Genomic DNA, 23,040 nt, shown 5'->3' on the forward strand with positions numbered 1-23,040 from the left:
CTCTCTCTACCTCTCCCCTTCTCAGTCTCTCTCAAAATAAATAAATAAACTTAAAAAATACATACCAGCTACCTAACTCCACTCCCTAGTCCTCCTCTCTCTTACTATTTGAATTCCTGTTTATCCATGTCATTTAAATGAATGCTACTTAGGAAGAATTCTTAGGTGTTTGATCATTACTCTCTTACACTCACATAGAATCACTTTATTAATCAAATGTAGGCATTCAATCATTCAAATTTTTTTTTTCAATGTTTATTTATTTTTGGGACAGAGAGAGACAGAGCATGAACGGGCGAGGGGCAGAGAGAGAGGGAGACACAGAATCGGAAACAGGCTCCAGGCTGTGAGCCATCAGCCCAGAGCCCGACGCGGGGCTCGAACTCACGGACCGCGAGATCGTGACCTGGCTGAAGTCGGACGCTTAACCGACTGCGCCACCCAGGCGCCCCTAGGCATTCAGTCATTCAAAGATATCTTCCTTTGCAGTGAGATATAAGAAAAATATGAAACACATTGTATCCTTATTGGACATAACTGGTTTCATTCAACAACTCTGTGGAGTGGGCCTCAGAGGCAATAATACCCTCATTTTGTAGATAAGGAAACATACCCTTAGAGCAGAAGTTCTCAAAATCAGCAGCATCAGCCTCACCTAGAAACTGGTTAGGAATGCACTTTTCAGGATGTGGGGGCGATCTGTCTGCAACATCTGTCACCGTATTGATCTCCAGCGTTGATTAGGCTGATCTGGCTGGCGAGGGGGGCGTCCCCTTCCTCCATGTGCATCCCTCCCAAAGCTGCATGCTCAGTCGAAGAAGACAACCTTCCTGGACAGAGGAGGACAGATCTTTGTTCCTCAATCAAGGGCATATGAGTAGCTGCACTCCCCTGCTATAGCCTCCAAACAAGCTCTCAAGGAATGGACTTTTCAGACTTCAACCCAGACCCACCTAGCCAGAAACTATTGGGGTGGGGCCACACAGCCTGCATTTTAACAAGCCTTCCAGATGATCGTAATGCACTCTGCTATGAGACTCACTGTTAGAGGTTCAGTGACTCAGGCCTTCAGAGATGTTGTCGGGACTCAAGTCTAGGGAGCTGTCCACCTTTCTTCTCTGCTTCCACAGGGATGGATATTTATCAAATATCCAGGCTAATTTGGAATAATTGTGTGTAGTCTGTGTTAATGCTAGATACTCTCTTGATAATATCTGTGAAGCCCAGGAGCTGTCCAATTTATTTTATTTATTTATTTATTTATTTATTTATTTATTTATTTATTTATTTTTAATTTTTTTTTCAATGTTTATTTATTTTTGGGACAGAGAGAGACAGAGCATGAACAGGGGAGGGGTAGAGAGAGAGGGAGACACAGAATCGGAAACAGGCTCCAGGCTCTGAGCCATCAGCCCAGAGCCAGAGCCCGACGCGGGGCTCGAACTCACGGACCGCGAGATCGTGACCTGGCTGAAGTCGGACGCTTAACCGACTGCGCCACCCAGGCGCCCCTGGAGCTGTCCAATTTAAACCTAAAGCAGAGATGAGTGGAAAAAGAACTGTTGTGTCATTCTATTTCTCTGTGTAAATATATTTTTTGTCCCTGCATAGGGCACTGTGAATGAAATTGTTCTAACTCCATTTTGCGTTTTACTTCTATTTAACAGTATATAGCACTTACATATAACCTGTTATATATATTTGAGTATATATATTTAAAACCTTCAAACTCTGATCTTACCTGATGGCCCTCTTTTGATGTCTACTTTTGTTTTTTAATGTTTACTTATTTTTGAGAGAGAGAGCATGAGTTGGGGAGGGGCAGAGAGAGAGGGAGACACAGAATCCAAAACAGCCTCTAGGTCTGAGCTGTCAGCACAGAGCCTGATGTGGGGCTCAAACCCACAAACCGTGAGATCATGACCTGAACTGAAGTCAGATGCTTAACCGACTGAGCCACCCAGATGCCCCAGATATCCATCTTCAAAAAAAAAAATCATTTATTTTTAATGTGGGGGGTATAGTTGACACACAGTGTTACATTAGTTTCAGGTACACAACATTCATGATTATGATTCTGCCAGTTTGTACATTATGTCCACCTTAAACTTACCTCTTCTGTGTTTCTATTGCTGTCCATAATTCTGATATCTGGCATTTTGACCCTGTCTTCTTCTCCTATAAATTGATACCTAACTTTACAACTTTGCCCTTTGTCATCTGTATTTTCCCTTATAGAACTTCATGCCACATTATGTCTTGATCACAGCTCTGGGTCTTTCTTCAATTTCTCTCTTGGAGGCATTGAGACTCGGCAAAATTGAAGAGTGATTGGGTTTCTTTTTTGCAGTGAAACAATCCTTGCACTAGAATATAATTTAGTTTTCTCTTTTAAAATGTCAGTTTTTCCCCATTTCCCTTATCTTTGGTTAATTAATAATTTTTTCAAAAGAAAGTTCCTCCCTTTCATGAACACAAATTCCTCATCCTGCCATGCAAGTTTCTGCCTGGTATGGCTCCCTGCCTAGTTATCATTCTTTAGATCTTGGCTGAATGTCACTTCCTTGGAAGCCTTTCCTGACCCTGCAGACTGGGCCAGGCCAACCATCATATGCCCTCGGAGTACACTTGTACCAAGTACTTTCTCTTCCCAGCACTCATTATAGTCTGTGATCATATATCTGTGTATTTACTTGTTTAAGCTCTGTCTTTTCCATCAAAGCTCTCAAAGGGCCGAGACTCTCTGTTCTACTCATCATTTTCTTTTTAGCAGCTGGCAGAGTTCTGGGCACGTAGTAGGCCCTCAAGAAATATCTGTAGTGTTGAATGGACCAAATCCCCAGAACTGCATTAGCTGCTTGGGAGGTAATTCCTTAGTGGTAAAAACAAGCTTGCTGGGCCAATCTGCTAACTCACAGGGATAAAATAGAGTATTTACTCAAGGTTGCCAGAAGCCGATTACATAGCTGTGCGACTGACAGTGCCTAGTACAAAAGTCTAAGGGGTGAGATAATGCTAGAAATGAAATAAATGAGGGGAAAGGGTAATAAAATAGATAGCCAGGAAGGTCTAGATCAAGAAATGTAGTGGGAGGAAACATTTCAGGGCTAGTGACTCAGAACTGGGACTATAAACAATGATCTCCTTTCATGTAGTAACCTGTGGGATATGGCAAACATTTCGTAAGACATTAGTGGAGAACCAGAACAATAAAACTCAGGTAGTAGCTTTTGGGGTTTCTTAGAAATATCTACTTTCATTTGAAGGTAGTAATTGCTTGGATTACAGGCAAGAGGTCTTAAATAATTATAATCACTAGAACTAAAGATGTTTAGAGTATTTCTTTGCTAGTCATTTCTGTTGTCTTTTTTTTTAATGTCATAGTAACAGCTTTCAAATTTAAAAATAAATTCCTTTCACAGCATTTTAAACCAAGCAACTATGCAAAAATATAATCAGTCACCTCATTCTCTTGAAATATATAACTGAAATAGCAATAAATAATCCACCAATGTGGACAGGATGGAAGAAACAGAAGTGGAAGAAAATTTAGTGTAAGGAAAAAATATAAAAATCTATTTATGGAAGCGTTTATTTTCATATTGCCTAGTTAATAATTAGTGACATCTTTTACTCTTTTCTATTTATAACTTTCTTCTTCCTTTTGCCACATAAAATTATCCAATTTTTAAATAATTCATATGTGTAATAATTCTAGAACAGTCCTGAAGGAGATAATCTCTTGTGACTGGTTTTCTTTGCTTCTGGGTTAGCTGCTTAATGCTAAAAACAACTCTTGGCTTGGATGATTCAAAGCATGGCAGGAAAATAATAATAGGGAATTCTATACCAAAAAAAGGAGAGAGAGAGAAAGAGAGAGAGAGAGAGAGAGAGAAAGAGAAACTATTCCCAAACATGCAATAGAACAGAAAGGCTGCTGCTCAGTTGTTTATTAAATACATGTTTTTAATTTTATCAAAATGAAAAAAATATAGAATAACTTATGGAGTGTACACTTTTTTTTTTATTGCTAACATAGCCATAGGCTTTGAAAACATTTATTTTATTTTTTTTTTAGATTCTTTTTACCACATTCTGTCTGGGTAAATGAAGAAATGGGCAATATGCTTATTCTTCCATAGTCTTCATTAAGTTGTGGAAACTTTAGTCTTTCCATGAATATGCCACAACACTGTATTTGACCTACAGCATTGTCAGTACCCCAGATACTTCTCACACCACTATTTTTACTTCGCACACCGTAAGTTAGTTTTACCTGAGTTTGAACTTTGAGTAAGCAAAATCATATGGTGTATAGTTCTTTTGTGTTTGATTGTTTATATTCAAAGTTATTTTTCTGACATTCATCTGTATGTTTGTAGTGCGATGTCATTCATCCATATTGCTGTATAATTTTCCATTGCATGGGAATACTGCAATTTCTTTATCCATTTTATTGTTAATGGACTGGGTTGTATCCATTTGGGGCTGTTATAAATAGGGCTGTTATGAACATTCTTGTGCATATTTTTCATGTACATGTGTATAGATTTCTGGTGGATATATGCCTAGGAGTGAAAGTTCTGTGTCATACATTCAGCTTTAATAGATAGTTCCAGTTTTCAGAGGGGCTTTATCAATATAGGTTATTAACAGGAAGTGTTTGAGAAATCTGGTTGTTCCACATCTTCATCAATGCTTTCTACTGTTGTTATTGTTACTATTATTTTAATTTTAGTCATTTTGGAGGTGTCATTCTCCAAACCAGATATCTCATTCTGGTTTTTATTAACATTTCCTTGGTGACTGTTAAGGTTAAGTGTCTTATCATATGTTTATTGATCATTTGAATATCCACTTTGGTTAATTGCCTAAGTGTTTTATCCATTTTTCTTTTGGAGTACATGCTTTTGTTATTGATTTGAAGAATAGGAGTTCTTTATACACAGGAGTACTTTTTCAGACACACACACACACACACACACACACACACACATGCAAATACATACATGTATATATTAAAAATATCTTTTCTTACACTTGGGGCTTACTTTTCACTTTTTTCGGGTCTTTCGACGAACAGATCTTAAAATCAGATGTAGCAGAATTTTCCTATATTTAACATGGAGTCTTACATATAGTTTTATATATTCTTATATGTCACTCCATTTTACATATGTTACATGGAGCTAATGTAGAGTTTTCATGGCCTCTTACAGAATTTTTGCCTCTCTTAAAGTCATGAAGTTGGTCTGTGTTTTCACTTAAATGCTTTCCTGTTTTTTTCTTTCATATTCAGATTTTAGACCATCTCCTTTTGATTTTTGTGTTTTATGTGAGGTATGGCTCAAGATTCCTTTTTGTCCCCATATGGATGTCCAGTTGACCTAATAACATTCACAGAAAAGCCATTCATCTTCCATTTCATGGTAGCGTTGTCTTGTATTTTGGATGATCACACGTCTGTGGGTATGTTCTGGACTCTGTTCTTTACTTTGGCCTCTTTGTTAGTCTTTGCTTCCATGTTGACTGTTTTAACTTTCTAATAGACTTTGATATGTGGTGGTGTAAGTTTTTCAAGTCTGTGCTGCTTTTTAAGGATTCCCATGGCTGTTTTTGACCCTTTGCATTGCTCTGTTTTTTAAAAAAAAAATTTCCTAGCTTCCATAAAAAAATATTGACATTTTTATTGGGACTCTGTTGAATCTATAAATTAGTTTAGGGAGAATTGGCATCTTTGTAAAAAGGAGTCTTCTAAGCTATGAACACAGTTAATTGTTCTTCTTATTTAGTTCTTTTCTCTCAATACCATTTTATTCTTTTCAGTATGTCAGTATTGCATATCTTTTGTTAGATATATTCCTGGTCATCTGATGTTTTTTGATGCCATTGTAAATTCTATCTTTTAAAAATTTGGGTGTGTTTCTGGCATATAGAAAAATGATTTTTATGTTGACTTTATATTCCTCTTTCTTGCTAAATTCAGTTATTAATTTTCATAGTTTTTCCATACAATCCCTAGAGTCTCAGGATAGGTTTTTAAATACACATTCAGGGGCGCCTGGGTGGCGCAGTCGGTTAAGCGTCCGACTTCAGCCAGGTCACCATCTCGCGGTCCATGAGTTCTAGCCCCGCGTCAGGCTCTGGGCTGATGGCTCGGAGCCTGGAGCCTGTTTCCGATTCTGTGTCTCCCTCTCTCTCTGCCCCTCCCCCGTTCATGCTCTGTCTCTCTCTGTCCCAAAAAATAAATAAATGTTGAAAAAAAAATTAAAAAAAAAAAAATAAATACACATTCAATTTTCTTAATAGATGGAGTACAATTCACATTTTCTATTTCTTTTTGTATCATTTTTAGTAACATGTGTTGTTCAGGGTATTTGTTCATTTCTTATAAAGTTTATTGGCATAAAGTTGTTCATGATCTCCTCTTATTTTTACGATTTTTTAAAAGGATTTATCAAGGTATTTCTTTTCTCATTTCTTATATTTGGGATTTGTGTCTTGTCTCTCTCTGATAGATCTTCATAGAACTTTTCTCAGAACATCATTCTTTCCTCAGATTTAATTTTTGGCTGTGTCGATTTTTTTCTATTGTATGTTTGTTTTTATTTATTTCTGCTTTTCTATTTTATCTAGTTTAATGACTTAATGCTTTTTTCCTACTCTAACTTCTTGAGATGAATATTTAGGCAGTTGATATTCACTCTTTCTTCATTTTCCAATTTTGGCATTCAAGGTTATAAATTTTCCTTCTAAGTACAGCTTTATGTGCATCCCATAAATTCCAATATGCTGTTATTCAGTTCAAAATATTTTCTAAGTCTTCACTGTGATGTCTTCTGCACCATGTGGTTTATGAATATATTGTTTAATTTCCACATTTGGAGGTTTGTGATTGTCATTTTGCTTTTGATTTCTTGTTCAATTTTATGGAAGTGAGAATGGCACTGAATGATTTCAGTTCTCTGAAATCAGTTCAGACTTGCTTTATGGCCCAGCATATGGTCCAGCAATAGACAAGAGTTCCATGATGACTTGAAAAGAATGTGAATTCTGTCATTGTTGGATACAGCTCTGTTTGTTACCAAGTCAATTTTGTTAATTGTGTTGTTCATATCATCTAGAAATGTACTGCTTTTGTAAATCTGTTTGTTCTTTAGTGTTAGTTGTATTAAAACTATCTACTAAAGGTTTTTTTCTCATTTTACTTCTGTCAGTTTCCGCTTTATATATTATAAAGCTATGTAATCTGTGTGTAAATTTAAAATTGCTATATATTTTTAATTGCTGTATCTTCCTAGTGGATTGAAATTTTTTGAATCTTATAAACTATTTTTTTAAGTAAACTTGTTGCTTTAAAGTCTAGCTTATCTGATATTTGTATAACTACATCTTTATTTTCTTTAGTGTTTTCTTGGTGTACCTTTTTCCATCCTTTCATTTTAATCCTTCTTTAGTATTTAAGGTATGTCTCCTGCATGCAGTATATTGCCACTTTTTAAATTTTGTTTTTCTTATGCAGTATGACAGTCTTTGTTTTTAAATTCAAATATATATTCAATATCCAGTTAATGTAATTGTATTAATTTCCTAGGGCTGTCATAACAAAGTACCACAAACTGGGGAGTCTAAAAACACAGATTTATTCTTCTGTAGTCTGTTCTAGACTGTAGTCTGTAGCTAGAGTTCTGAAATCCAGGAGTCAGCAGGATCGGTTCCTTCTGGAGATTCCAAGGGAGAATCCATTCAATTCCTCTCTCCTGGTTCTGGTGTTGCCAGGAATATTTAGCATTCTTTGGTTTGTAGACACATCCCTCCCAACTCTGTTTCTACCTTCACATGATGTTCTCCCTGTGTGTCTGTATCCAAATTTCCCTCTTATAAGGATACCAGTAATTGAATTAGAGCCTATCCTAATTCAATATGACCACGTCTTAACTTGATTAAGTCTACAGTTATACTACTTCCAAATAAGGTTATGTTTAAGGGTGCCTGGCTGGCTCCATTGGTTAAGCATCTGACTCTTGATTTCGGCTCAGGTCATGATCTCATGGTTTGTGGGATAGAGCCCTGCATCAGACTCTTTACTGACAGCATGGAGCCTGCTTGGGATTCTCTCTCTCTCTCCCTCTGCCCCACCCCATTCATACTGTCTCTCAAAAATAAATAATAAATAAACATCAAAAAAAAAAATAAGGTTATGTTCACAGGTACCAGCATTTAGGAGTTAAATACATCTTTTGGGGGGGACACAATTCTACCCCCAGAACAGTAATTAATGGTATATTTGGGATTATAAGTCCCATCTGATTTTTTTTCCTATTTTTTTGTTCCTATTTGTCTTCCTCTTTCTCCACTTTTTTGCCTTCTTTAGAATTACTCAAGTGTTTTTTTATTATTCCATTTACATCTTCATTTAGCTATTTACATGAACATTCTTTTATATTCTCTTAGCATTTACACTAAAATAACAATATTCAGACTTTACTTATTATAGCCTAATATAATTTTTGATACTTTTGATACTTTAGAATCTCAGAGCAATGTAATTCCATTTGCTACTCCCTACCAACATTTGGATTATTATTGTGGTATGTTTTTAATTCTACATATATTTTTCAACACCTCCCCCCCCCACCCAAATCGATGATGATTCATTTTTTATTTATCCACTCTGTTTGGTGCTCTTCATTCCTCTCCTTACAAATTTTCATCAGATATTACTTTCCTTTTGGTGGAAGAATGGCTTTTAGTATAACTGTTTCTGTGGGTCTGCTGATAATAGTTTTGGTTGTTTATTTCAGTATTACTTATCTGGGAATAACTTTATTTTTCCCTAATTTTGAAGGTTACTTTAATAGAATATGTTCTTTTAGCACTTAAAAAAATACAATTCTACTGCCTTTTGACTTTCATCATCTCTAGTGAGAAGTCAGGTTGCCAGTCATTGTTGTTCCCTTGAAAGTGATACTTCTTTTTCTTTATGACTGATTCTACAATTTTCCCTTTGCTTGGGACTTCACTTCCGTGGTCTGGTTTTCTTTCTGTTTATCTCCCTTGAGTTTTATAATGTTTCCCAAATTTGTGGCTTGATGCCATTCATCACTTTTGGAAATTCTAACCTATTAATATTGTTCCTTGCTGAGATTCACAATATATGTTATGTTATACATTTAAATGCAAAGCGAGTTTGCTAAAAGGAATTGTAAAGAGCATAGCTTGGGAAAGCTGGATGTGCCCCTTCATTCAGAGCAGGGACCACCTGAAACCTGGATTTAATTATACCTCTGGCAACCTGGATTAAATTTAAAAATTCCACATCATCTAGGTTAGTGGTATCTTCTATCCTAACCCAACAGTGAATATCAAAATAACAAAAAGCTATAATCTTGCTAAAGAAGAAGTTTGATGACATGAATCTGCCTAAAAAATGCTAGTCCTCAGTATTTATACATAACAAATAGAAAGTACTGATTAAATGAAAGTAGAATGCCAAGAAATACAAGCTATTTTGTCATTGTTGTTTTAATGCCTCTTGTCCTATTTACAGATATCTTGGGTACAGTGCCCTTGAATATCTGAAAGTGAAAACCTGTATTAAGCATTAATAGCAGTGGTTATCATGCTTTATGATATTAAAGCTTATAAGCCCTATGAAAGACAGGGAGAATTCCTAAACTCGGTTTCCCCTGTTGGTAGCATTAGTGTTGAGGTATAGTGATATAGTTTACAATATTTACTTTAGAGAGAATTTGCTTTATATGTCTTCAGACCATAAAATTCATTAATATTTACTGCCAAAATATTCTTAATTTTATCACATTTTAATCTATATTATCTATCATATCGAATTTACTTTCCTCACATGTCAGCTTGAAAGATAAAACCAATATATTAATTTTTTGTGCATTAGTTAATGGTACAGTTCTTGGTGTATTCATTTATATAAAAATTTTTGGGTACCTTTTATGTTCTAGGACCTTTGAATATAAGAAAACAAAGGACATTTTCTTCAAGAAACTTTATTGTTGGCACGCTTGGGTGGCTCGGTCAGTTAAGCATCTGACTTCAGCTCCGCTCAGGTCATGATCTTGTGGTTCCTGGGTTTGAGCCCTGCTTTGGGCTCTGTGCTGACAGCTCAGAGCCTGGAGCCTACTTCAGATGCTGTCTCCCTCTGTCTCTGCCCCTTCCCCACTCATGCTCTGTCTCTCTCTGTGAAAAATAAATAAACCTTAAAAAAAAAAAGAAACTTTATTGTCACCCACCAGAAAATTGTTGATACAAATATTCCAGTCTATGATATCCATGATGTTTATCACATCTCTTTAGATATGGTGCCCTTGTGCAGTGCACAGCCTGCAAGATTGTGTGCAGTGGTCCTGATGTATACTGGCCCACTTCTTGCCTTCACGGAGCTTCAAGTGCAGTCAAATAAAATAGTCACAAATAATACTATAAGGTAGCTCTATTATACATATAATAAAGGCATGCATAAAAACTTATGGGAAACATGAGTGACATTGTGGTGTGGGAAAGTTTTCTAAAAAGGGGTCGTCAAATATGAGTAAAATATTCAGCAGAAATACAAAGAGGTTGGAATTTGAGTGATTTTCCAGCTGTGCTAGAAATGTCTCTCCTTTCTCAACCTGATAACCTGCTTTCCTCATGACCGCCCAGCTAGGTGTATCTTTATGCAATTATGAGGTCATATCTGGTAGTTATTAGCCTCTGAGACAATTTTGTTCTTATGTGGTAGAAGATAGTATTGTTCTTAGTGGTTTTGCTCCCACAAGTATGAAATTCCTCAGCCACCATTTACTGAATGCCTCCCTACACGTGGCAGGCCTTGTATTGTGTAGGCACAGTGGATGCAAATGGGAATGAATCATGGTCATTTCCTCAACAAGTTAGCAGAACTGTGGGGGGGGGGGAGGCAAAACAAACAGAAACTTAAGTATCTATAGAAAGTGCAAGGCAGATGTACTTTTAAAGTGCTATTGAGTTAAAAAAACAACTTCTTCTTTGAGGTAGCATATGTTCTTGTGTATATTACATAAGATTCTTGAGAATTTGCACATAAATCTTTTTGTCCATTTGTTTTCTTTTGTGTAGCATTTACTGATTTTTTTCTGGTTATAATAGCACTCAAAACTGGGGGAAAAATAAACAATTTTAAAAAATAAATTCTTTTTTCACTATATATCCTTTTACTCTCGTTTTCCTGTGAGTCCATGCATGTACGAGTCTGTGTTATGAACTTTTTCATGTTTATTAATCCCTTGTATTCATTCATACATCACTGTGGACTTGCCCACAGTGCATTTCTACTTAATTGTGTTATTCTAGGCAACTTGCTGTATCTGTGGCTCATTTCACTCATCTCTAAAATGGAGACAATAGTCTTTCATACGGTTGCTCTGAAGATTAATTAAGTTAATATATGAAAACTGTTACAGTGGAGTTAGACAATAAAGTTTTAATTTTGTTGTTAATGAGATGTATATTAAATAAAGAAAAATAAAATTAGAATTTTGAAGATAAATCTTTCATTGCAGTAAATATAGAATATGCTTGTTTTATACCAAAGAGGGAAAATAGAGGTACTTGATAGTATTTATGTTTAAAATACATTTTGAAAGGGGCGCCTGGGTGGCACAGTCGGTTAAGCGTCCGACATCAGCCAGGTCACGATCTCGCGGTCCGTGAGTTCGAGCCCCGCTTCAGGCTCTGGGCTGATGGCTCGGAGCCTGGAGCCTGTTTCCGATTCTGTGTCTCCCTCTCTCTCTGCCCCTCCCCCGTTCATGCTCTGTCTCTCTCTGTCCCAAAAATAAATAAAAAACGTTGAAAAAAAAATTAAAAAAAAAATACATTTTGAAAGAAAAGTTCCATTAGCAATCTTTTATTATCAATCCAAATATTAGTATTAAAAACAACAGAAGAAAATATCTTAGGCATGAAAGTCGAGGAGGTGCCAATAAGGAAAATATAAATATTTTGCAATCTTTTAATCTGGTGTGAGTGTTGTGTATGTGTGTATGTGTGTGTGTGTGTCTATGCATTTCATAATACAGAAAAACACTGACATTCTTCTCTTTGGTAATGCTTGTTCATTTGCGTAAAACTAAATATCAACAAAAAAACATACATTCTTCAGTCTCTCATGAAAGGTATCCTCACTTACATGAAGACATTCAAGCAGATAATTGTATTTGTACAAAGTGTTTTGCTATATTAAGCAGTCAAAAATTAGGAAGATGGAAGTCTTTAAAAAGAAGTTTCTTTTTAACATTTGTTAGGTCCTGTAGGATTATGAGACCATGGCCTTTCGGGTTGAGCATGTATATCCTTTTCAGCACTCTACAACATTGCTTGATTTAAGCTTCATTGTGATTGCCCTATTGGTCACTGTCAGAGAGTAGGAAATACAGGGGGAAAAAAATCCATTGATAGCATAAGGCATTGTCATACAATTGTAGCACATACATGGACTCTTCAGGGATAAATAAAAGCAAAGGCCATCAAGGCAGTCTGAGTGATTCTATCTATAGTCTTACCCTAGTGAAAAAAAGGATTGGACATCCAATCATCCTCCAATGTAAATTAATAAATAAAAATCATCATCCCATGTAAATAACTTGGTGAGATCAGCAAGCTGCAATTGCCATTTCCACATTGGAAGTTGGGATAATGATTTGCCCCATTTTTCTGTCCTCCTCCCCTTAGAATAATTGTCTTTATAATTCTGTAATAAAAAGTAGGCATTAATTATATATAAATTAATCCTCATGATGATAATACTCAGTCTTTCACTGTGGCTTACTAATTTTCTAAGCTTCTCAAAGATAAAAGACTATTTTGTTTTTACCCGTGATGATAATTGATTGATAATGTGTTTGTTGTATTAGTGTGGTAACATGGATGAAGATTGATATAATTGCTAATAGTTAGAGTGTATATTCATTTAATTAACCTTTTAGTTGCTTGGTAGGTAGTATGTATTTCATCAGCATTGCTGTGATATCCTCAATAATGTTATTATTAAACCAAATAAATTATTTGTGTTTCTAGCACCTTCAGATTTAAATGGTATCCAATAGCAATATGGGGGGGGGGGTCACGGGAGAAGTAATTGTGTTCTTTCACTGAAAGATTTAGCAACTATGTATGTATTTTTTTCATTTGGCCTTTTCCCCATAGTATATTTCACTATATTTTTTGCTTAATTTTTCATGCTCATGATACTAAATGTTATTAAAATGTTAACTCACTTAATTGGTCTAAATCAAAAGCACAATAGTCTGAATAACTATACATTGTATCTTGAGAAACTCAAAACAATTCACTAACCTTCATTCATTATTTGTGTGATGGTACCTGGAGGCCCAGGGTGGGTCTCAGGCATGGTATCTCCTTTTCATATTGGTGCAGAAGCAAAAAGTCAGGAGCATTTCCCAAGGCTCATAATATGAATAATACTAACCCGGTTTACTGTTTGACTTTGTTTTGTTTTTTCTTAGTTCCTTATTTAAGACATTATTTTTCCAGCAGTAAAAACTAATTTTGTTGAATTTTATACTTTCTATTTTCTACCATGTTCTCTGCATGGGTTTCTAGTAAGGTTTTGCTCTCTCACGTAAAACAACCACAATGTTCTGATTTTCATCTAGTCACTACCCAATTTAAATTGCAGGTTATTTATTTCTCTCTAGTCTCTTTAGTCTTTGGCAGATTTTTCTCTATTTTTTTTTTTTTTTTTTTTTTTTTTTTTTTTTTTTTTTTTTTTTTTACTGTTTTCTCTTTCTCTTTTCTTTTTGTTTCTTTTGGAAAGCTTCTCACCTCTGTCTTTCATTTGCCTAGGTAAATTCACTTTATAATTTCTCTTCTATATTTTAATAGTGCACATTGGCCTTTTAAATGGTTGAATTCCTTTAATCCTGAATTTATGTGTTAGCAGATTCAGATAGCTCTGGTCCAAGTCTGAGTTGCCTCTCATTAAGAAAAAATAATAGTTTACATAGCAACAAGTCATTCTATGCATATAATAATTATTAATTAATATGGAAAGGCATTATTTCAGTTACTTTCCTCCTTTGATTATTTAATAGGTTAATGTTGTTATACTGATGTGACTGAGAAAGATGAAATCTAACAAGCAGATAAAGGATTTATAATAGGACATATATAAAAAGGACATATATAGCTTATTGCTTATTGCATTAAGTTCTATCATCCATACTAATTTCACATAGAGACAAGACATTATATTTTTGAAATAAGCAAATTCACTGAAAATGAATAGTTGATATGATAGTATAGACCAGGATACCATAAATGTATGAGCCAAACCACTTGACCCAGGGTCTCTTGGAGTGCTTCTTGAAATGCAGATTCCAGAGCCTTTTGCAAACCAAGTGCTGTAAAATGTCTGGATGGAGACCCTAAGACTTAGGTGATTCTGATGCACACAAGTGTGCTGCAGAGAAATCTTTTTTTTTTTTTTTTTCCTCAAGGTTAGCTCAAGTGCCAGCTGGTTTTATTTAAAAACCTATAAAGTATACTAAAGGAGTGTCCAGCATACATAAATACCAGAGCAGTTTATATCATGTCAGGAATATGGAGGGGAGCCCTTGTTGAAGAATGATCTCATAGACATTCTTTGACAAAAATCTGGCAAATGTCCTGTGTACTCTACTAGGCTTACGTTAACCAGACATTCCACCCCCTAGGAACTACATTGTGTGGCTTGATTTAAAGTATTTTGTTATCAAGTCACTTTTTGGGGAGGAAAGAAGGCAGTCTTTGTGGGAGGTCTTTTGGCACTCTTGCATAAATTATTTTGCATCAATTTAGATTGCTATATTACATCCTTCAGAGATTTTTTATGTTCTCCCAAGTTTCATATTTCTGTACTGTGTCAAACAAGGCATTAACATGTGATAGAATAGATTTATGTTGAAAGCTTGTTTTATTTATTGTAGTTTTGTCTTGTTCTATAATACACATACAGTAACATTCAGTCTTAAGCTTTCAGCTCAATTTTTACAAAAGTAACCACTATACATATTGAGTAGTAGAATATGGCCACCATCTCAAACCTTCCCTTGTATGATCTCCTAGGAGATCAAAGGTAATCAAAGGTACCCCATCAAAGGTAACCACCATTCTGAATTCTATTGATACAGTGTATTTTGGCCTTTTCATGAAATTAATATATATAATATAAATTGAATCATATAGTATTTATTATTTTTTGTCTGGTTTCTTTAACTTAATATTATTTCTAGGGGCGCCTGAGTGGTTCAGTCAGTTGAGCGTCTGACTTCTGCTCAGGTCCTGATCTCGCGGTTCGTGAGTTCGAGTCCTGCATCAGGCTCTGTGCTGACAGCTCAGAGCCTGGAGCCTGCTTTGGATTCTGTGTCCCTCTCACTCTCTGCCCCACCCCTGCTTGTGCGCTGTCTCTCTCTGTCTTTCAAAAATGAATGAACATAGAAAAAATTAAATATTACTTCTAAGAGGTCAATCCACATTGCTGCATGCTGTAGCAATTTGTTCGTTTTTTATTACCCTATACTGTTCTATCACACAAATTTATCGTAATTTATTCATCCAATCTACTTTCTAGTTTTAGCTATTATAAACAGCTATGAATATTCTTGTGTGTGTACTATGGTGAATACATATAAGCACTCATTTCTGTTTAGTTTTTACACAAGAGTAGAATTGCTGTGTCTTAGAGTATGCATATATTCAATTTCAGTAGATAATGCTAAATGCTTTACAAAGTAGTATACTATTGACATTCCCACCTGCAGTGTATGAGAGTTCCAACTGATTCAAGTCCTATCCAATGCTTGGGATTGTCAAGTTTTATTTATTAGATCTAATTTTAGTTATCGTAGCAGGTATGTTTTATCTGGCTTTAATTTGTTTTTCCTGATACCTACACATGTTGAGAAACTTTATATACACCTTTTGGCTATTAGACTGTTATTTTTGTGAAATGCACAAAATGAACACTTTTAAAATTGCCTGTCTTATTATTATTTTGTAGGAGTATTTATATATTCTGGATATGAATACTTTGTCAGATATGTATTGCAAATATTTTCTCCAACTCTGCAGTTTATTGTCTTTAAGTAATGATCATAGTTTTCAGTGTAGAGGTCTAGCACATCTTAGTTCAATTTGCCTAAGACTTTGATTTTTTATACGCTTTTGAATGGTATTATTTTTTATTGTTGATAAATTTTATTTCTCATCCTTTGCTGTTAATATATAAAATTCAAGTGATATTTTTGGCTTTGTATTCAGTGACCTGCTTAATTCATTTATTAATTCTAATAGCTGATCTGTAGATTCTTTTGGATTTCTAAAAACACAATCATGTTATCTGGAAATAGTGACAGATTTATTTCTCCCATATAAATCATAATTATTTTTTTGTTTTCTTTTCTTGCTTTGTTGAAAAAAAAATTTTGCCACTTTGTGCATGTCTACAGATGACTGAGAAAGCACTGCTAATATTAACCTCAGGGTTACAAATAAATTTTGTTGAATAAGAAAATTCACAAATATAAAGGTCTACAAATAATGAGGACTATGTTAGACATATATATGTACATGAACTATAGCATCATGTAATATTATAGTGTATACCTCTGTGTGTATTATAAGATACAATTTATTTAATTGTATGCCTATTCCTGGATGTATAACTTGTCTCCAGTTATTCTTTGGTGTTATTTCTAGAACTATCAGAAACTTCAGTAACATTTATTATGTTTTTTTTCTCCATTCTTCTACTTTGTGCACACACTGATAGGTTATGATCTGTTTCTATTCCCATTTCTTTAAACTCAAAAAATTTACCTGTTGTCTTGCCCACTCATTTACTTAACAAACATGTATTTATCTCTTAATGTATTCAAGCTCATTGGACTACTTTTTTTAAAAAGCACATTTCCCCAGTTTACAAAAAATGGATGCAATCACTAATTGTTAGGTTTTTTAATCACAAAACTTTTCTACATTCAAGAACCTTTATGTCCCTCTGTCTGCAATACCATGGAGTCAATATAAAAAAAGAATTCCAAAGTAAATAGGATAAGGCAAAATAATTCTCATATAGCATATGCTTCTTGTGTGAGAACAACAGAACTATAACCGATAGTGTGCAATGCATACCTAGCTTTCAGGCTTGTTGTTATGTGCACTTACGTGCTGTGGTGAGTTGTATTATCTATGACTATTCTTTGCTTTACCAAGGACTTACTCCGACATTCATTGAATAAGAGAAAAAACAGCACATAAATTTATCCTTCAAGACTTTTTTTTTTAAGCTTTGGCTTTACAAACATTAGTAGAAAGTCCTCTGGGACTGCTATTAATTAGAGTCAGATGAAATGATCCTTGAACAGGAAACATTTTGATCAGTGCCTTTAAGGATTTTTGGAGATATTTTTTAGTTCAGGTGGACAACATTCCAGGTTGATGAAACAAGTAATATGGCAGAGATGGGTAGACTGTGTAATGACAATTAGGTTAACTCTTCTAGAGAAAAAAATGAAACCAGACTACAATAGGAGATACATAGTTTAGGTCATGAAAAGTTTGGCCACTGACAAAAGGTTTAGATTTCATGAGGAAGGGAAATTTGACTACCAAAAGCTCTTGTGATAACATTTAAAGGAGATAATTCAAGTGGCCAAACATAGGATAGGTATAGACAGAAAATAGGGAAAGAGAAGAGACCAATACAGAACCTGGGACATGATATTGAATGCGGAATTGTAGATAGAATGGCAAATCTAATATTGTGTAGAAAGAATTACCAGAATTTGGGAATGACCTGTTAAGCAAGCAAAGTAAAAATGACTTCAGAGTTTTGATTGCCTGGAGAGGAGTGCGAGAAGAGTGTTGAAGGATGATCATGTTGAGATAAATTAATACTTTAAGAATAATAATAGTGAGAAAGCACTGGAACAGCAATGTAGAAATGTTCTATGACTCAGGATATGTGACTTAAGGATTAAAAAGGTTTTAAAACATGATGACTGGGGTGCCTGGGTGGCTCAGTCGGTTAAGTGTTTAACTCTTGACTCAGCTTAGATCATGATCTCATAGTTTGTGATATCGAGCCCTGCATCGGGCTCTGCCCTGGCAGCACGAAGTCTGCTGGGGATTCTCTCTCTCCTTCTCTTTCTGCCATCCCCTGCTCTTGTTCTTTCTCTCTGTCTCTCTCAAAATAAATAAAACTGGATGACTGAATGATTTATCCAAGGGAATATGTAAACAAAGGGCTTTGGGTAATTCTCAGCCAATTGGTGAGGAGCACAGGATCCAGCAAAGGACCACCTGAAGAGACATATAGAACACTAAGAGTAGAGAGGAAGGGGTGCCTGCGTGGCTCAGTTGGTTAAACACCTGGCTCCAATTCAGGTCATGAGCTCACAGTCTGTGAGTTCGAGCCCTGTGTCAGGCTCTGTGCCCACAGCTGAGAGCCTGGAGTCTGCTTTGGATTCTGAGTCTCCCTCTCTCTCTGTTCCTCTCCCACTCACGCTTTCTCTCTCTCTCTCTCTCTCTCTCTCTCTCTCTCTCAAAAATAATTAAACATTAAAAAATTTTTTTAAAAAAGAGTGGAGAGGAATAAAATGTGGATTTGAAAGACTACATCAGTGAAGAGAATGTGTGATGATTCACCCTATTAAGGACAACAAAATGGGCTGGAAATAGAGATAGTGGTCTAGAGACAAGGGAAAAGAAATCCTGATTTGACTCAGGTCAGTTTCTACAAAGAAGCAATAGCACACTGACTGAAGCCCTGAATGGAGAGGGGTAGAGAAGGGAGAGAGTTTGGGGAGGAAAGTTATTATCAAATTGCAAACAAGACAGAGACAAAATATACTTCCAGGGATGTTTTGTCTAAGCAAATGCTTGGACTAGGTCAAGGAGTTTATAAAATATTGTTTAAGAGCACCTGGCGTTAATAGGTAATCAATAAATGTGTGTTAAATGAATGAGTGACTGTCTGATATGCATCCTATGACTTTTGGTGCATTTTCTGACTACTGAAAGTATAGTCATAGCGATCTTAGTAAAATAGTTATATGGAAATGTAAGCTAGAAGCCAGGTTGGAAGCAGTTCCTGAGGGCTGCAAGAGAGGAAAAATGGAGGATTAGGCAAACTTCACAAAATTACAGAATCACAAAAGCAAATTTTCGAGGTAGGAGAGGTCTTGCAAATCATCGAATAGCCCAGCCCTCTTACTACACGGCTGTGGATTTGAGGCCCGGTTTTGTTAAATAACTTACCATATATATGTCAAGGTTCAGTTCCAGGAAATTGAAACCACACTAGCTATTTTAAGCATGAAACGATTTAATATAAAGAATTAGGTGTGCATTAAATTGTTGGAAGGTTTGGAGGAGTGGCCTCCAGGCTTAAGCTCCTGGACTAGTTCTCAGAATGATACAGCAGATTGGTCCACCCGGGCAGCCGCTGCTGTGGCCCAGGCCAGGGAGGGGGAGAATGAGGGAGCTGCCACTGGACCTTTGGACTCCAAGGACCAAGACTTCTCCCAGGACAGCAAACTGCCGCTACTGCTCACTATGCACTCTCCTCACAGCCTCCACACGGCCAACAACTAGACCTAGGATGCCTAGACTGTGGTCCCACAGTATCGCCCCAACCACACCTGCTGCTCCTGAATCCAAAACTCACTCTAGCTGACATAACCGAATTCTCACCTGGAATCCTGGCTGCAAGCACGTTGGGACACATAGTTCCCCGCTTCTGCAGATGTCGACAACCCAAGGAGGTTGGAATGGATGTTGACTGCCAAATGATCCTATTCACCATCCCTGTTTGCACACCTAGGAAAGATCACTGCAGCATAGCGTGGAAAGCCTATTATTACAGTCTCTCTGTTGCCATTGAACTGAAGTGCACAAAGGAGAATTCTATAGCTTTAGCCCTCCTTCTAAAAAATCCCATTCTGATATCAAGAGGCCTATAAGTAAGCTGCCCACCTGATTTGTTGTTCAAACTAGGCCACATCTGAGAGTAAAAGAAAACACTGCTCCTATTTATGTCAGGATAACAGGCATGATACTGAACCACCCCAGCAAACTCAGCTCTAAGCCTGTGTGTAAAATATTTAAGGTTCTTCATGATCTCGCTTCAGCTTCCCTTAGTGACCACATCTTTCAACACAAATCTTCACTTACTTTTTGTTCCATCTCCTTTGAAGTTCTCTTCCCCCAATTTCTTTTCTGGTCTGGTGCACGTGTGTCATTGCCTGGAACAGTGCTCTCTATTTCTCCATATATCTAACATCTGTGTGTCTTTTAAAATCCAGCTCAGATATCACCTCCTCTGTTGAAATACTCTCAGATGTCTTCCAGTAGAGTAAGTTGGTTCTCCAGTTACCTACTAACCTTGTATTAAAGTATCTGTTTATATATCTTTCTCCACTGCTATTACACTTTGGCTTCCTCAATGACAAGAACTGAGATTATTCACCTTTTATTCCCAGAGGCTAGGTCAGATTCTATACTTAAAAAGTGCTCAAGAAATGTTTGGGAATAGATGGGTGCAAGGAAGTAAGGAGGAGAGCAAGGAAATAAAGAGAGAGTGAGCAGAGAAAGGAAAAGGGGAGGAAAGGAAGGAAAAGAGGGCAAGAGGGAAAGAGGTAATGAGACTTTGATAATAATCCTAGTGTTTCCATTTTGCGAGGCTTCTTTTTGTATTACCAATCTATTAGATCTTCAAAATTACTGAATGAGTTGAGATGGAATCAACTCACACTCACTTAGAAACAGACTTGTCTGGGTTTCCCATCTAATAGTTGAAGAAAATATCGGTATTTATTGGCTTGGATCACAGTCAGTGGTTAAATGTTTTCACTACATCTATGTTAACCCATCAACTATGCCATTCCTTGATTTGAGCTTAACACACAAATGTTTAGATTTTTTGAATTAAAAATGCAAAAAGACCTCACTTTCCTGTTCATAAGGTGATTTCTTTTTTGAGTGAGCAGTTTTATCCGCTTCTTGAGGCCCTTGTTGATTTTAGGAAATGTCCCACAGTGAGCCCTGATTTAAAAGATTTACATCTTGCCTTCACCGCTGTAACATGACTTCCTGCAGTTCACCTCCAATTTTCTCTCATCTAAATATGGTGTTTTTAAAAACCTAGTTTATAATTCTTTCTAAAACTCAGTGCAAAACATTTTCAGTGAATATTTCAAACATTGCGTTCTTTGGACTGTAAGGTGATGCCTATGTTTGCTAAGGTTTTAGTTTTGTTTTTTGTTTTTTATTTCTCTCCATGTTTGTGTTAAGTAACAAGCAGCATTCTGGGCGGTAGGGGATCTACTCCTGGACGTCAGTTTCCTTCTATAAACACATTTACAGTACCTCTTGGCTCAGCCAGCTTTTTTTTTTTTTTTTTTTTTTTTTTTTGAGGAAAGTGCAGAATTTACTTCATATTGTATGATGCAGTCATGCCTATGGCCATATATTATTTCTGATCACATCTATTATGGTTATAGATGAAGAATGCCCACAGTGAGGGGAAAAGGGAAAATTCTAAAGATCACACACACATTCTTCCTAGTTACCCTATCCTGAGGGAAATCCCTCAGTCAGCTTAGGATACATTTCATTTGATCATAACAGGAGTTTTTATATGAAAGTATAACTATGAAAGTTTCATCTTGGCTAGGAAAATCACAGGTATTATTACCATATGAGATTTTTCTTACTAGCTTAAAAGAAATCATCAGTTCATCATGTATTATTCATCTTGAAAATAAAAGTGAAAATAGGGTTGTAATTAAGACTCCCAAGTCCTTGGCAAAGAATATCCATGAATTTTCCTTGGGTAATTTTTAACATTCTCTCACATAGGTGAACGACACTCCCTGAAGAATCTATAGTTCAGTTATTTGTTTCATCAGCCAGCTTTTAATGGGCAGAGGAGTTGACATTGTTTTAGGAGTAAGGTGAACAGAATATACATATTTTTTTGAGATCTACTGAATGCTGCTCAACCTTAAATGTCTCTTGCTTACATATGATATCCTATGTTGCAAGGACATATTCAAGGAGAGTTAATGTCTTAGAAGAGTATGATTTCTTTTTTAATTAAAAGAGTGTTGTCAGGGTTTTTACACTGAGCATTTCACTGCTAATTCCACAAGTCCAAGTAAATGTGTGTAGAAAGCTATTTGGGGAAAGCTGAATTGCTAGAGAGAATTCTAAGTCCTATTACAGAGTAACATGCCTATAAATCCAAGTTTCTAAACTACCATATGTTCTTAGCAAAACCAAATTAAGTGAACTTCTGCTCTTGACCACGGTGGAATAACAAAGATTAGATATACTCCCCTGCTTTAAAAAAACAGAAATGAACAAAATATGAAACACCAGTTTGCAAGGTACCAGATACCTGACAGTGAAGGCTAGGGATCCCTAAGAGGTGAGAAACAAATGACGTGAGCCTCAGTGTTACCCCAGTTTACTTCCTAGAGGGGTTTTAATCTGAATCTTATGGAAGGACAACCAGGCTGAGCCTGACAGGCACTTGGAGTGGAGATGCCAGAGCTGAGAGTCTGGGAGATGAAGGTGGCCAGAGTTCACCAAACTATAAGAAGAGAAGTATATGCGGTAGAATTCTGAAGATCTGAAGGGGTTCCCCTCTAGTATTCAGTCAAGTCCTAATCAGCACATATATGTGAGGAAATTATGCAAAGTTGGAAAAGAACCACCTGAGGGGATTAGCGGTAACTGTGGCCGTGCTTCCATGGGGCTGGGAATAATACCTGTTCAAACTCTGCAGACTGGGACATCTCCTAATTGACCTAGCATTAGCTAGTGCACAGAGAGGGCTTCCCTCAGTAGTGATGAATAATTAGCTCTAGCTGAACATGGCTCTGGTCCTTTCTGATTGATCTTAAAAGCAAGACCTGAGAAAGGACCAAACTGTTTTGAGATAATTTGACTGCATCCAAGAATAAAGCTCAAGAATACTTATAG

At 36.2% G+C, this 23,040-nt stretch overlaps 1 protein-coding gene across 2 annotated transcripts in view; it reads left to right on the forward strand.

Moving 5' to 3' along the window:
* Nucleotides 1–23,040, forward strand: part of ADAMTS3 (ADAM metallopeptidase with thrombospondin type 1 motif 3) — a 266,497-nt gene that overhangs the window by 163,573 nt on the left and 79,884 nt on the right. The window lies entirely within an intron of this gene.

This window comes from Puma concolor, chromosome B1, assembly GCF_028749965.1.
Source record: "Puma concolor isolate L17-30 chromosome B1, mPumCon1.1.hap2, whole genome shotgun sequence".
NCBI lineage: Eukaryota > Metazoa > Chordata > Mammalia > Carnivora > Felidae > Puma > Puma concolor.